We start from the raw sequence: 17,198 nt of genomic DNA, 5'->3' as shown, positions 1-17,198 counted from the left end.
AGTTTGGTTTATAAACTTTTTGCTGATATCTAGACATCTGATTATCTTGATGAATTTACTCTGAAGGTCCATTTCTTTCTCTTGCCTAAGGTTTTATTGCTGATTGGCTTTGTGTTAAGGCTCTCTTTGACACTGGTTAAAGTTTTTCTTACCCTTTAAAATTACCCATACTTAACTGATTAGCTCTTTTTCATTTGATTCTTATTCTAAATATGTGTTACAATTTTTAAGATTGCACTATTTGTACAATTGTTTCAGCCCCAGGAGAGAGCTTCCTTTCCTCAGTTCCTTCTCTGGAAATCTTCATCACTTCTGCTTTGTGTGTGTGTGTGTCTGTATTGTTTTTATTATGCTTTTTTCATTGCCTCCAGCTGCTTTTACATGGAGGGAAAATTCTAGAAGGAGCATTACCCAAGAGATTATTTCCTAACCAAAATACGACCAGGGACCTATGAAGGGTTGCAGACTTGCTCCAGAGAGCACTGGGGAGAGGTTTAGGAAAGATGCCAAAAACCTTTTTGATGATACTATGAAGCTGCATTTTCCTGGCCTGTCCAGCAAATGGTGTCCTTCAGCAAGCTGTGTTTTGTAGCCTTAAGGAGGCATTTTGTCTTTAAATTTCCACTGCCTCTGCCTTTGTTGCCCAGCAATCAGAATTCACCAATCAAAAATCATGGTCAGTGCTTAGCATGCCCCCTCCCATCCTTGTTTTTTGGGGAAGAGGACTTCTACATTATCCCAGTGTATTTGCAGCAGCCTTCCAAGGACCAGATCCCGAGGTGGTCCATCTCGAGAGTGGGTTATGGTCGCCATCAGCTGCTGTGGAGCAAGTTACTCATTCCGCCCACAATTCTCTAGATGCTGTACAGTGCTCTCCTGACCTCTAAAACTCCAAAATAGTTATTTCAGACAGTTCTTGCCTGCCTACTAGCTGTTTTGGAGGAGAAGTTTGTCCTGGAGTTCCCTACACTGCCATCTTTCCCAGAAGTTCTCCTCTGGTTCCTTTTTAAAATTGCTATCTCTTTACTTAGATTTTCATCTAAATTCCTTCATTGTTTCCCTGATAGCCTGTATTTCTTTCTTTGTACTTTCCTTTATCTCCCTAGGCATTTTTTAGGATCTTCTTAAGCATTCCTGTCTGGAGAGGGTTGAAATAATAGTTGCGCCCAGAATTGGAACCCAGAGATCCAAATTTGCTAATCAAAAGCCATGCACACCCTGTTCTTGGTGAAAGGGATTTTTATGTCCCTTTCTGTTTGCAGTAGCTAGCCAGGGCTGGACCCCCGTGGCACCCTGCTGTGAAGGTGGGTCATGGATGCTGGTAGCCACCATGTGGAGAGAACAATTTATAATTCTTTACTGTAACTTATCAGCCTCTTCCTCCTCCTCATCCCTGGATGTGTACAGTGTTCTTCTGGCCTCTGGAGTTTTGGAAGAGTTGTTTGAGACAGCTCCTGCCTGTTTAGTAGTTGCTTTGGTGGAGGACTGAGCCTTGGAGCTCCTTACTCCTCCATCTTCCCCAGAAATCCTCAAACTATTCTTTATGTCTCCTTAGTATTCAATCAAATGGTTGCACCATCATTTATTTTATCCTCACCTCATTGGATGGCCATTGGATGTCTGCCCCATTATTTTCATTATCAATTCTATCATGAACATGAAAGAAGATGTATTTTGCATTCACTCCTGATATTTTTTAAAATAAATTTGAGAAGTAGAATCACTATGCCAAACAAGTGGAGGAAACTTTTCAGATAGTGAGATATTACCAAATTGGCCTCTGGCAATGAGGAAAGTTCTCCATTGGCTTTTATCAGTTTTGTCAATATAATATTAAGAAGAATATCTGTATCTGACAGCTGTATATCCTGTTGTTTACAACTCAATTAGTAGTACCTTTATGTTTTCCATGCATATTTAACCTATATTTTTTCTTTAATTGCCAGAGTCAAAAGTAAAGTTAAAACTTGAGAGATTCTTCTATTTGAAACAAGACTCTAGCACATTCTATTCTCCCTCCTTCCATTATCTATTTCTGGGCGTTGTTAACATAACTAAGGTTTGAAAATAATTTCTTTTTAATTATATCTACTTTACATATCTTCCCAAAATATTTATTTTTATTTTTATTTAAAAGATTCCCTTTGCAATCTGTTCCAAAGTTTTGGAAGCTGAACTGTACAAGTTCTTGCCACCTCCCCCCTTCCAGTAACAGGTTTTTGAGGACATTTTTTCTTAAATGGAAAAAATAACAGAATTCTACTGAAAACAGATAAGACCTGAGTCAGCCCTAATTCCTGTGTGACAGTTTGGCCAAAGTTGGCCTTAAGAATGAGTATGTGTGGAGGGGTCTGGAGTATTGGACTCCCCTTCTTGTAAGAAAAGGGCTGAAAAAATAATCTTTAGTAAAACGGTCCAAATTCAGTTCCCAAAGACTCCTTCCCTGTGATAGTCAATATATATACTTCATATATATTGAAGGCAGCTGTCTTCTTATGGCCAGTTTTAGCAGGCAAAAAAAAAAAAAAGCACAAATAAAAAACACACACAAGGGGTACACGGCTGGTTCAGCGGTAGAACATTCACCTTCCATGCAGGAGATCTGGGTTCAATTCCCAGACCATGCACCAACCCCCAAAATAAAAAGTAAACACACACAGATGAAAAAACATACATATATGTGTATATATTTTAAATAGGTAAAATATATACCTATTTCATATATGTGTATCCACATATTTTGTGGTGGGGAAGGAGCATTGTGTAAGCCTAGTCATCACATTGCTCCAAATGAGCGTGACTTTAACAAAGAAGATAACAAATAACTCCTGGGGGCTGAGTGACAAAGTGAGTGCAACAAGAAGGGAAAGGGTACAACATTTAACTATTGAATAATACTTCTGTATTGTGGTGGAGTTCAGGCCAGCCCCAGGCTTCTACACTTGCCAGACAAGTAAACTGATGATGCTCAAAAAAAGAAAACAAAAGAATAGAAAAAAATTTCAAGCAGAGCTCAATATCACAGCTTTCCTTCAAGTTAGTTGGCCAGCACACACCATTTTTCTGACCACCAGAAACAGAAATTTGGCTCCAAGGCAAATGAAAAAAAAACACATTTCTTCTTATAACATGAAAGTACAGAAACTTTATCAAAGAAAGAAAACTGTCACAGAAGTCTACTTCCAGCAAAACTGAGGTAGCACTGCTTTCTCTACATTCAATGCTTATGCGGTTCTCAGTACAATGTGTTTTTTATTTTTTATTTTTTTTAAACTGCTCACTTGACTGACGTGTTGATGTATAAACTCAACATGAAATGCAATAGGTCAAAGAAGGAAAGAGCAAGAAGTGAGGGGAAATAAGGGTCTCGTATAAATTAGCTTGAAGGAGGGTCCTCACCAGACTGAAAGAGCTCTCCAAGAGCGTCACGTCATCTGGGAATTAATGCAATGTGATTAACAGTTTTATTCAACCCTGCATAAATCTTTAAAAATAGTTTTTATGAATTAAATTCAACCATGTAAACAGCACTACACACAGTACAGATCTGCCCTGAAAAAGAGAACATGCAAAACTAAGATCTGGCACTGTATCATTTCGTAATGTTAATTCAACTTAATGGTCCCATACCCTCCCCCTTCTCTATGCCCTCCCCACCTATGCACACAAAGAACCTAATTTGTGCAAGAATGGCTGGCTTACTCTATCTGAAGTCTTAAAAATAAAATGTAGTCAGATTCAAATATTTTTCCCCCTCCAAAGCAGAAATAACTAAAAATAACCAAAAAATGAAGACAGCGCCTATAACAGGTTACAGCACTTTAGAGCCCTTTCAGATACAAGGCAGAGAAAGGTGTGGAGTAGAAAATAACTGGATATTCAGTAATTCTCAGAAAGGTCCAATTCCTCGGTTGGCTGCAGGGCAGCGGGCAGACCCTTGCTGCTCCTCCTGGGATGGAGCCACCAAATCTGCTCCTCAGGACACAAGTTCTTGGGCCCTGAGATGAGTGCCTCTCCCACTTCCCCTTCGCTCCATTTCCCACTCCACAAAGTTATCAGAAAGACTTGGCCAGGCCTCGTCTTGGCTGTCATTGCTGAGGTTGGTGCCAATCACCAGAGTGAAGTTAAGAAACATGTTACAAGTATCAGATAAGATGCCCTTAATCCCCAAGATGTTCTCTGTTAGGAAGTTTAGCCACTGCTCCAATACCAAAGGACTTTTCTGGGTTAAGACTAACTTTCATAGGACAATGGCTACTTCCTGTTGCAGTGACCCCTCCCCTTCTTTGGACATCAGGCCAAAGTGAAATGCAAACTGGTACAGATCCTTGCATTTATCCTCTTGCTTGGCTTGCATTAAGAGGCTTGGGAACCGTGCACAGATCCTGTTAATATTGCTTTGCAGCCATCAAAAAAATTCCTTCCTGGCGAATCTGCACATGGTAGCAGACTGGAACTTCTAAGCCAGAAGCAGCACTCCACATTCTGTGGAGTCTACATATAGGTTGTTGCAAAAGTGCTCCATTCCTCCCTCCAAAGTTGCACCCTCCCGTTCTTCCTTGTAATGCCTGAAGAGTTCTTCCAACCTCTGCAAGAAGACTCCTTGGCACTGGACTTGGGCATTTCCTGAGGACAGTAGCTGGCAGACCTCCGTGGCAATTTCTGCCTTCCTGGTCCCATGAACCAAGGTATCCCCACCTGGTTTGCCCCAGGCTGGGGCCTGCTCTTCTCTGTGCCTGGGTCCCTGCCTACTATGTCACTTGCCACTGGGATCACGGTCTCTACTCTTGCTGCCCAGGGTTGATGACAGACTTGCACTTGGTGATGCACTAGCCCATGGTGCTGGTTGAACTGGGCTCTAGACTGGCTCCCTCCACATTGGGCACACTCCCTGCCCCTGGCCCATGTGCCTCAACATGCCAAGCCACCTCCCATCGCGGCGTGTGTTCCCAGGCTCCCCACCAGCGCTGCCGCCCACTTCTTTCCCCACAGCCACGACCTCCCCATCTGCGACCACCTGGAGAACTCCGCCCCACTCCACACTCCCGTCCCCACTCCAAATTTTAACATTGGCATTTGTGTTTGTAGACTTCAGGGTATCCTATCATTCGGTTTATACCAAAATCATCCCATTCCCGAACTCTTAATTTTGTAGGTCTTTTTTCCTTTCCTTTCATTTTTTTTTTTTTAAGATGTTCTTGTGTAATTTATTTTCTTCTCTCTTTAATATGCAAAAATATTTTCCATCACTTTTGGAAATGAAATGTGGTTGTCTCTAAAGTTCTTGGGTTATACAAAGTATTCTCAAATGTGTATAGGTTTTACTAAAGTAGATATTTAATAAAATCTAAATATCTTACTGCAATGAGATTTTCTAAAATTCAGAGATTTTAGTCTCAAGCTTAATTTGTAGAAAAACTGTCTCTCTCTCTTTTTTTCCTACCATGGTGATTTGCTTATTTGTTTTTCCTACCTAGAAACAGTGGGGGGGTTGTTTGTTTGTTTGTTTTTTGTTTTCTTTTTTTAATTCTCTTGTAGTAATTCCCGTAGTGTGTCTATGATTGGTCCTCTGTTCAAAGACTTGGCTTATAATATATTTGGCTCTTTCAATTCTAGGTTATTTTCAAGATCAGATAAAGTTTCTTCTATTTTATTTTTGAACATTTCCACTGTCTAATATGTCCAATCATTTGTTCCTGAACACTAATAATCCAAAAATTAGATCCCTGTCACTATCATGCATGACTATCCCACTTGCTCAATTTATTCTTCAGTTTTGCCCTTTCTTTCTGTCTTCTAATAGAGAATCTCAAGGTTGCTTTTCATATCGCGATTTGAGTTTTTGCCCTTCCATCAGAATTTTAATTCTGCAAATGAGTTTAGAGCTTCCAAGCAAATCTTCCAAATTTTATTCCTACTGCTTTCCATGATTTTATATTGTCTTTTCATCTCAATCTCTTCTTTCATCAAGGCTTAGTGTGGTCCAGGAGGCAATGGGTTCTTTTAGACCATTAAGAGTTGCAAACATTTTTCAGAGGAATTTATTTTTTCATTTTCAAGGTAAAGCTACTTCTCCTTGTCTGACTTTTCATTGTTTGTTCCTTGTCTGCTTTTGCATTACATTTTCAATGCTGCTTTCTTCCATCTTTGTTAATATATTTATCTATCACAATTTGGTTTTCCTCAACAGACATTGGTTTAAGTCCTGCTCTTTGAACATTCAGTATATGAAAACCCATCTTTCATTTACAAGATATAAAGTTGAAGGACAAAATGATTTTCTCAGCTCTCTTTTCAAATCTAGTGTTTCCTGAGTATTTATCTTCTTTTGTAGCAATGTTGTGTCAGAAGAGAAACCTTTTTTTTTGTTCTCATGCACACAAATAAAAGGGAAGAATAAATTAAATTAAAAATGGTAAACATCAAATGAAACTCAAACTTATCTCCCCAGTAGACAATAAATTGCTCCATGGCAGGGGCTTTTCATATTCACTTTTCTGTATCCTGTGCATACAACAAGTAGCTGGCTTATAATCAATAAATAAATGAGGAGAGGAATGTATATATACTTTGTTAAATCATTGTTGATTTAGAGTTCAGTATTGTTTGGATGATTTCCTATTGATACCCTATATTTATTATCATATCATTTTATAATTTATTTCTAATACTTTGAGCATTTTCATTATTCAGTTTGTGTGTTTGATTCATTGGCACATAAATAATTGAAGCTTAGAAATGGACTTGTGACGAACTTAAGATTTGGTAAAATGAAAAGTACATGTTTATGTTCAGCTTTGAGCACACTCCTAGATTTATAGATTTTTGTATGTAGTCTAGAAATTATATGATGAAGAAGCCAAATTAATGTGAGTAATAAGTTGGATTATACAAAGCGATATTTCTTAAATCTGAAAGTAATATAAAAGCATTGAGTTGTTACAAATTAATTCTCCTATGATACCAAAGAAAAAGGGAAAGGAGAATTTGTGATCTTGTCTACATGTGAATATTCCCGAGGGACATATGTAGGTTAATGACACACTTAAGGGGCTTGTGTATGATTTGCATAACCTGCAGCTGTTGCATTTGCATAATTTGTAAATATAGCTATTGCTTTTTTGCACACTTTCTGACTCTAAACAAGGTTAAAACCACCTCAAAATTTGTCATTCTTATATTTTTATTCTGCAGCTATTTGAATCCATACATTATCTTCCTGTCATATATTGTAAGAACTTGGAGAACGCTGAAGTAAAGAGGTGACCAGTAAGCTACCAGGAACTGTTTAGAGGAAATAAACTGATTTAGAGTTAAAATAAAGAAGTGTTGATTACTCTCAAACAGTAAATAAATGCACAGACGCTTATCATGTAATATTGATCTTAAATTTTATTTATTCTCAGTTTTATTACTTCCTTTTGGTTAGTACTTCCCAAACTTTAATGTACATGATTCCGCTGGAGGTATTGTAAAATTCAGATTTGATTCAGCAGGTCAGTGGTGGACCTGAGATTTGCAGTTCTCACAAATTTCCAGGTGATGCTCTGGGGACCATGCTGAGAATAGTGAGCCTCTATGTCGTGGAAATGTTCATCAGATCGCTAAAAACTTTTAAGTCACTTTCGTTTATAAATGATAATGAAAGTTTTGGAAATATATTTTTAACCTACTTAAATGGGCATTTAAAAACATTTCAAATGATAATTGTGGTGCTTTACATCTATCATTTAATTAATATGAAGGTTAACATAGTGCGTACCTTAAGGGTTCAAATTTATAAAAACAAGGCTAGAAAATGTACAAGTATCAAACTTTTAAAAGCATTTAAATGAAATGCAACTCAAAGGCAAAGCCAATTGCTTTCTTTTCCTATTCACATTGAGGAATGAACATTTGTCTGTATGCATATGTATTCATGTATATACATATATCTGAATTGAAAAGAGATTATATTATAATTCATCTGACTTAATAAAATATATTTTAAGTCCATAATCTTGCTTATCACATTCCAAACATATTTAAAGCAAGTATTAACGTTCAAATAATAAGTCCTAGATGAAAGCCTTTGGGAAATCGGGCACAATTCCTGCTGAATTCAACTTATTTTTCAAGTGTACGGTTCTGGTCAAATAGTTTAATTTGAATTCATTAAAGTCAAGCACCCTTGTACAGGGGAGAGTAAGCTGGTCAGGTTGTTAGGAGACAGAACATACTTAAATAGTCACAGTTTAATAATTCAGCTGAACTTGTTTTCAAATATCCACATACTGATTAAAGTACTTGACATTTATGAAGGCATTAATAATCCTGAAGGTTCTAGTGAAAGAAGTAGAGGATAAGGTAAAAAGGGGGCAATTATTAATTAACAGGGATTTATGAAGCTCATATATTTCATTGACTAATGTCTGTTTTTTTTCTGTTTATCAATAACATAAAGCATGATGAATAAAACATGAAGTGTCAAATAATTCTACTTTTTGTATCATTACTTTGACTTTTTATATGTATGTTTATATAGATGTATTTTGTTATCATTTTATGTTATATAAAATTAATATATACTATATAAAATTATTTCCCTATATCTACTGTATTTACCGTGATTTTTTAGTTTAGACCTATGTGATTCCCCAATGTTATTAAAGATTCAATGAAAACATAAGTTTGGACATCTACACTATGTATTCCATTTTATAGATTCTACTGGATGACTAGAATCAGACTTATTTAGCCATTTACTTATTTTTGAACATTTATATTTGATCAAATTTTAACAAGTATAACTAGTAATAGAATGAACAGTCTTAAACCACATCTTTGTGCAAATATCTGTAATTGCCTTAGAATGAAATGCTAACTGGAAAATTTGTGGTTCAATGAGTATGAACGTTTTTAGCAATCTCAGTGCATATTGTCAATCTGCTGTCTTCCGGAAAGTTTTTCTCTAGTGGCCCTCTCCCTGATAGTGAGTGAGATTTCCTCTATGTCCTTGCCAAGACTGAGTAGTAGCTTTGCAGTAGTTTGGTTTTTTATTTTTATATTTGCTTATTTGGTATTTGAAATGAAAGCTCATGGTTGTATATATTTGCATTACCTTAATTATTATTTAAACTAAACATTGTCCTCAGAAGTTTGTAATTGATAAGTGTTTCCTCTTTTAATTTAAGATTTTAATGTTTTCAATCATTTAATATCGGAGTATTTATATTAGAATATTTATATCTATTGTATTATTGGTTTGTAAAAATCTTTTGTCCCTTAAGGAGACTAACTGTCATCTTGTCTTCAGCATGCACTAGTATTTTCCCTTTTTACCGTTTGCCTTTTGAGCAGTTTATTGTGTGTCATCATATTATATTTTAGAATGGTGTGAAGTAAACTCTATGAATTTTCTGTACTATGATTGCTTCCCTCTGAGAGTCCTCTTTCAGAAATGAACAATTTAAGTACCCACATCAGGAATGGTACTGGTGGAACCACTGAACTGCCTTGAAGTGAGGGATAATCTCTCCTGTCCTTCCTGTTATGAGAGGATGGCAGTGTTTGGTATGCTATTACTATATTGAAAAAAATAATCTAACTATGCTTTAGCAGTTATACATTTCATCCTAGAAATGAGATATTTGGGGGAAAATCCTACTAGCATTTAAATAAATGGAATCAAACACCTCCTAGAATATTTAAAATACCTTGTGTGAAGATATATGATTTCACCATTTATGTTCTTAAATAATATGATATTGAATAGTTTGGAGGGAAAAGAAAGCCCAGTAGATCATGATGTCCCAGATCTGTTTCAAGTTCCTTTATTTGAGGATGGGAAATGGATTTCTCCATTGGATTTTTCAATGTGTTTTACATAAACAAGCAATTGGATGCAAGTGTCACCAATGTTTTTGCCTCGTCAAACTTGGTTATTGTCACTGAGTTAAAAGAGGTCCTCTTTCTTTAGCTCCAATAACGAAAGGGACTGCTAGTTTGGCTCCGTATCTCTGGAGGAATCCTGCTAAACTAAATTAACAGGGATATATTTGAAGGTCAGGGCATGGAGAGGGAGGTAATATTCTAGAGGAGATTCACATACACATTCCAATATGTTGATTGTCATTGATAGTCTAGAGGGAGTTCTAAGTGACTTATTCGAAATATAGCATCATTATGTATTGTTAAATAGGCATTTTGAAGAGACAAATGTCTTCTAGTCATCCAGATATCACTCCGTTCCTTAAAATATTAATCCTTTAAATAACCAGCCAAGTGAAAGAATCCAGGCATTTCCAAATCTGTAACACGCTTTAAATTGCTTAAAGGAAGTAACTTGTTCACCTGGAAAGACAACAGTGCCTTAACTCTCAATTATCCATGCTAATGAAAATAATCTATCTTGGGATTTTTTTTCACTGCCATAAAAATCTTAGAGTTCAAAAATGAAAGTATACTGCAATATTCCTAGAGTGTTCCTAGAGGAATGTGGGATATGAATTCAATTTCTTATTTTGGACTCGTGGATAAGAATGAGAAGTGAAGAAAGTCTGTATACATTTTCTCAGGTGACCAGCAGTTAACTACAGTTATCACACCCTATGAGGGTATGCCAGAGGGGTTATAACTAGACAACCGTGACTTAACACGGATAAGTGTGAAATCAAGGTTTTTGTTCTTCCATTTGACAGTTATCAGTTAAAGCACCTTCTCTATGTATACATTCTCCTGGGCAACTAGGGTTACCCGTGAAGGAGATGGACAAGTTACCTGATTACAGGTGGCTGGAATTCTATTGGTGAGACTGAAAAAAAGTGAATAAGAAGGAATTTTTTAACTTAGGGATAAATGCTACCAAGAAAATTAAGCAGGGTGATTTTACATAAAGTGACCATGGCTGAGGGACCCGCTGAACTGGAATCTTAATGGGTAGTCATTGGAGGGTTTTCAATTGAGAAGTGACTTGATACTATTTTCATATTAAAAATTTTACTGTGGTGGCTGTGTGGGGAATGGTTGGGAAGCTCAAGAGGGAAAGAAGAGATGCAAGTCAGCAGGCTATTGCAGCATCCATAGAAAACAGCTCAAGTGAGGAGTCAGCTGTTTTCAAAGGCTTAGTAAATGGGAATCAGCCAGTCTTGGTCCAGATGATGTCTCAGGGTCTGCACAAGAGGAACCCTCAGAGATACGCTGGTATAAGCACACATGGCCACAAATGAGAAAATAAATCATGTTATGGGGTCCGTGGAGAATACAGCTTGAACAGGAGAAATAAGAAAACTAAACCAAAGACAACTTGAGTCTAGGACAATGATTTGGAATCTTTGTTGCACGTTAGCATCAGTTGGTATATTTTGAAAAATACTGCTGCCCGACTTCTACCCCCAGTCCCTTCCCCATCCTGTACTACAGCTCAAGATTATGATTTATTTGGTTTGGAGTGTGGTCTGGCTACTATAAGAGTTTTAAAATCTACCCAGGTCATTCTAAATCAGAACTGTGTCTGACAACTCCTGGTCTTTGCTGATTCCAGAATAGACCACTGTGGGTGGAAGAAATCAAGCAAAATGTAAGTCAGTGTAGTTGTACCCAACATTTTCAGGACAATTTTCAAGGAGGAAATCTGCTTGACTCATGCAAATGTTGTTTCTTGTGAAAGATTTCTCCACTTCAGGGACTTTTATATTTATGTAAATAAAACCTTTAAATTCTCTCTGACCTTTTAAAGTTCCTGTATTTAAAAATGCATTTGTAACTACAGCACAAAAATTAAACTTCCTACATATAGACATTTATGGATGCCATTAAATTTAAAATTAGTATTGATTTGTAAATACTTAGTTCACGACTAGTACTAATAAAAACAAATTATATTCTCTATTACATATAAAATACCAACTCAATTTGGTTTTCATTGAGCTTAATGTATTTTGGGGAAAAGTCATAATCTATAATTTATTTTTCAAAATTTATGAAACCCATTTTAATCAGTTACAAAGATTACCACTTATTGTGGAATTTGCAAATGTTAGAACAAAGATGTCCACATTCTAATATAAAAGCTAATTTGAAACAGTTTAAAACCACACACAAGAAATTGCTCTTTAAGTTAAAAAGTCGGTAATGCTTGATGATAAAATTTGAAACCCTTTCCTTCCCAAAGATCATTGCTAGTACACATTCAAATCCCTTGTCTCTTTTTAAGAGTTTTATAGTTTTGAAAGGAACTTTGAATAAATAATGTGTTGCCCTCTTGTAATTGAGAAGTTAGGATTTAAGGAATAATTATGTTTGCTGAATCATTATATAGATATTCCTTTTTGCTTTCTGGTAAATGGAAGTAGACAGAGGGAAGTACCTGAAATCCCTTAACTATAATTCAGATGCCCTGATATCTGAAAGGATAGTTGTATCTTTGTGATTGTAACAGCTGTTACACCCTTTATCCTGTCTTTCTCTTTAAGTAATGCGTAGGGCAAAGGCCCTAATGCTAATGAAGAGTTGTGTCAGTCAGTAACCAGTTCTAGCTCTTTACATTTGTAAATTGTATGAGCTGGACTCTGCCATTGACATGATGAATCTGCCCCCCCCCCCCTTCTTTAAGCTTACATGTTTACCATTGAAATGATAACCCTGCCTCCCTTCCTTTTGACCTGCACTTTTGAAATGGTAACTGTCTCCCTTTCTGCTTAGACTTGATTATTTGACAATGTAATGACTTCCTCTCCCCTTGCTAGAGTCCATAAAAACCTTGAACCCCCTAAACTTGAGGAGACAGATTTTGGGGCCCTCTGATCACCCACTACATGCCTTGTAATAAACTTTTTCTCTCCCCAAAACCCCCATATCTCAGGCATTGGTTATTTGAGCTCCTGGACAAGAATCCACTGCCTTTGACCAGTAACACTCTTCTTAATGGGCTGTTTAGGAATAACTGATCATGAAAATTCATTCTACTAGGGTGGCAGCCTCCAGTTTGCTTTTTGCCAGCAGGCTTCCTGTTAGCATTCCAATCTCCCATACCTTCAGTGTGGGAGATATTCTATGTATCTTCCTGTACTCTGTAAATTTCATTCACAGCACATTTATCTTAAATGTGCTTATTTATCTTATTTTAAATTTATCTTATTTTACATTTATCTTATTTTAAATTTAAATAATGTATTTAATGTATTTTAAGAACCCTTTGATTCAAAAGGATCTTAAGAGGTAAATCTGCAATAAGGATGATGAGTCTATAAGCATTCATGTTTTTCATTTTCAATGTTTTAACCTTGGTTACTCAATTGTATGTTTCACTGTTGGTTTTTTATCTGAAATTTTTGAAATACTATTAAAAACAAACAATAAACTGTAGGATAAAGTCATCAGTTCTCTCTATTAACATAATGTCTAGAGACAGGAACCCAAAGATGAGTATATGCAACTTATTTTCCAATGTGTTCTATCCATTAATTTTTTCCTGCAATATACTGTCTGTTCCATTAATCACAAAAAGTGATGCATTTTCCTCTTAGAAAGTGGGAGAGTACATATAAAGTGTCATTGCAATAATTGAATAATTTTAAGATTAGTGATTACATTAATATATAATAATTACCAAAACAAATAAATGCCTACCATAAAATTGTTACAAATCCCTTCATCTCAAAAGAAGGCTTACCTTTCCTTAAATTTAGTTGTTTGTGTCAATAAGATGAATTAGAATAATATGATTATGGTAGGGTATGCTTTTAATATATTACACTCCTGTGCATTAGAAAATTTTGTTACACAGTTGAGAAGGCTATATTTCCCATATCAAGTATGAAATGAAAGTTGTCATAAACCTTTCATAACAATTTTCCAGGTATATATTGAGGGAATAAAAGAATCACTCCCTCTTTGGAATATTTGGAAGACTTATTGTAAAGGGCAGACATTTTTTCCCATACAAAATAAAATTATTTTCTACACTTGCTTTGTGAAGAATATTCCCCTTCCACTCTCAGATTGATTATAGATTAGACAATAAACTAAAAGAGTCTAGTGTAGAGGCTTAAATATTCAGTTCTGTGCTGAGATTATTCCTTCTTTCTAAACAAACACAACAGTCCCTTAGCAGACTCTCAAAGTCCCTGTATCTGGGAGTTAATGGATTGTTGGATGGAGGCAGAAGTGACTTCAGCAAATTGTTCCATTCCCAAACTTCAGGGACTTCAAAGCCAAGTATGCTTGTTTCTATTTCAGAGGTCTAGAGCCCTAGGCTCTAGTCCTAGGAAGAGGACAAAATGCTTCTACCATGATAGCCCAAAACATGCTTCCTGTTCATGATAAAGCAGTGTTCAGTAAGAAACTATCACCAGGCCATGTGGAGTCATTCCAGGGACACCACACAAAAACAAGTTAAAAAAATTTAAACTCAAGGATAGCAGAGGCAAGGATGTCAATGTTAAACTGAGCAAAACATCCATCAAATGATGGTACAAAAAGTCCAATGCATGGAGTGAGGTAGGTGGGACCCTGGGTTCCTTCTGTTACTGACCATGTCCAGAGGCCCATGTTTGGATTCAGTGCCACATCAGAATGGACAAATCGTGCTTGACCAGAGGAAGAGAATGTGGCAAAAGACCTTTGTGCATTAAGAGGTTGCTGTTTTTAGACTGTAGTTTTTCGTTGGCTTCAGATCAACTTGCAATCATTGATCTAAAGGCTACTGTTTTTGTATTTTTTTAATTTTCTTCAGCTTTGTTTTGGTTCCACTTAGTATTTAATAAAATTGTTTGCAATATTCTAGCATGACTCAGCTGTGGCAAAGACAAATAAGATGATGAGATTTTCCTTGCTTGAGATAGACTTTTTAATCTCCATTTATACAAACTGTTGACTTCTGTTTTGTGGATTTTTTTTTTTTTTACTATAAAAGATGACCAGGAAAAACTATTTTCAATGTTTACCTTTTGTAATTATGATGAAACTAAGGTCATTTTTATTTGTGGGGGAGTGGGGAGGGCATCATTTGTGTCTCCATGTATTTTGGCCACTATGCTTTAAGGATATTAATCTCACATATAGGCTATGCATTTTAAATAAAATTTAAAAATTTATGTTTATTCTCATTATAGTTAGAATTATTTTTGGCTTTGAATTCTAGCCTTTTGATACTTTTAGAAGCCATAATTCTGTTACTTAGTGTACTAGCTGTTGCTCCAGTGTGGTATAATTTGGAGATTTGATAGGCATATTTCCAACCATGTTGTTAATGAGTATATAACACTGATTAGATTAGGGCTCCCATCTCCTAGGGAGCCCTGCCCCACTTTATCCTCATTCCATATTGTTGACCACTAACCAACATTTATCTGTCTCTTCATAGTAGACCTGATTAAGTATCTTAATTAAAATAAAAATAAAACAAAATATGCCTTGCCCATAATCTTCCACTATAATTAGAGCACGAAAAAAGGGATGGTAGTAGATTGACCTAGTTCAATTACCGAAATGATGGTTTTTCAAAAGTGAACATTCCCTTTTCTAAGTATTCACAAGCCCAACCATTAATTTTTTACTCTTTCGCCTTCTTATAATTATATGTTACTCCTTTCAAACGTGATTTGTGGTGAAGTTGAAAAGATGTCTTCATATAATTTTTAAGAGTGTAGCCATAATGGTTTGATTCACAAATGATTTAATCTGAAAAGATTTCATAAAGGAAATGAGTCTTGAGCTATACTTTGAGGAGGAAAAGACATGGTAAGTTCTGTATGAAAAATGCAATTAGGCAAGACTGAATAATATGGGTTTAGCGGAGGTGAGACGTGTTAATGGGAAAGTTGATTTCAAGCAATAAGCCCCTTCCTTGCTGGAATATGTATTTTAAGTAAATGCTGCATGTCCCTTGCTATTTAATATTTGTCATAACCATTATACTAATAATACCAATAAAAATAATAACCATTAATTGTCTGCTTATGCCAGAAATATAATTATATTATGTTTACTTATTCAAACAACTTCCCAAGTCACGAAAGCATTTTTATATAAAACTGATATGAAAACTGAGATCTGGGTAGGCTAATTCTTTCACTGGGGGTCACTCCAATAGAATAGCCTACAACCAGAATGGAAACCCACTTCCAACTCTCTCCAGAGTCAGTGTTCTTTCCATACTGCTATGCTTGTTGCTATAAAACAATATCCAGTTATTTACCTTCTGTTGGTCAAAACCTGTCTCTTCTTTTAGGAATGCATCTGTTTGTATTAATTCTTATATTTATTTTAGGCTTAGGTATTGTTTGGTGTTCAGTACTTCTTGAGGTTTGATTTCATGAAAATTTAGCAAAACAGGATAAGCATGGCCCTGCCAACCTCCAAGGAGCTTATCAATCTAAAAATTTTAAAGCTATTGTATTAATCAGGGTTCTCTAACGAAACAGAATCAGCAGGAAATATCTATAAATATGAGATTTTAAAAAGTGTCTCATGCAACCATAGGGACCCAAGAGTCTGTAGGGCAGACTGCAAGGCTGACAACTCCAATGAGGGGTCGCGACAAACTCCACAGGAGAGGCTCACTGGCTGAAGAAGCAGTGAAAATTCTCTCTTCTCCCTTAAAGGTCTTCAACTGATTGGATCAAATCCAATTGATTGTGTTAACTCAATCACCAGTGCATCCAGAATCAGTATAGGAGGACATTATACTCAGCATGTACATTCCATAGCAATTAAGCCTGGGTTTCCAAAGGTCAGATCTTTAAATTAACTCAGCTTCTATTTCTTCAATCTTTCACTTGAATCGCTAACGCATAAACAGTATCAGTCTTTCTACCTTCTTGGGAGTCTTGTTTTTAGTGCAGTGTCAACCTTTGCAGCAATTGAATCTGGATCAAGATGACACGCTGCTCCTGCTGGGTTTCCATGTCTGTGGATCTTGATGTAAAGGGAATTAGGGTTCCACATCTGGTCACCCCAAATAAGTCAAGTCCCACCTTTAACAGTGATTACATTTTACTTTTATCTTTTGTTGGATGATGAGAGTGCTTATACACTAAATGCTTTTTCTAAACTTGATCCCTTGAGTTTTGAAATATCCTATCCACAAGCAAACAAACAGGCAGACTTTTTGGTTCTGATCCCATTTTAATCCTTGCCTTGACTTGCATACAGCTCCATCTTCTAACTGAAAATGTTGTGCGAATCCCACAGAGAAACCTTTTGCTAATCTCTTACAT

At 36.2% G+C, this 17,198-nt stretch overlaps 1 protein-coding gene and 1 pseudogene across 1 annotated transcript in view; one reads left to right on the top strand and one right to left on the bottom strand.

The window, feature by feature from the left end:
* LRP1B (LDL receptor related protein 1B) overlaps nt 1–17,198 on the top strand; it is a 1,945,542-nt gene that overhangs the window by 399,663 nt on the left and 1,528,681 nt on the right. The gene's annotated exons all lie outside the window — the stretch shown is intronic.
* LOC143676784 (DCN1-like protein 3 pseudogene) lies at nt 3,880–4,838 on the bottom strand (annotated as a pseudogene).

Source organism: Tamandua tetradactyla, chromosome 3 (genome assembly GCF_023851605.1).
Source record: "Tamandua tetradactyla isolate mTamTet1 chromosome 3, mTamTet1.pri, whole genome shotgun sequence".
NCBI classification, from domain to species: Eukaryota; Metazoa; Chordata; class Mammalia; order Pilosa; family Myrmecophagidae; genus Tamandua; species Tamandua tetradactyla.
Note: the sequence above shows the minus strand (reverse complement) of the source record. Positions and strands in the feature narration are given on the sequence as shown.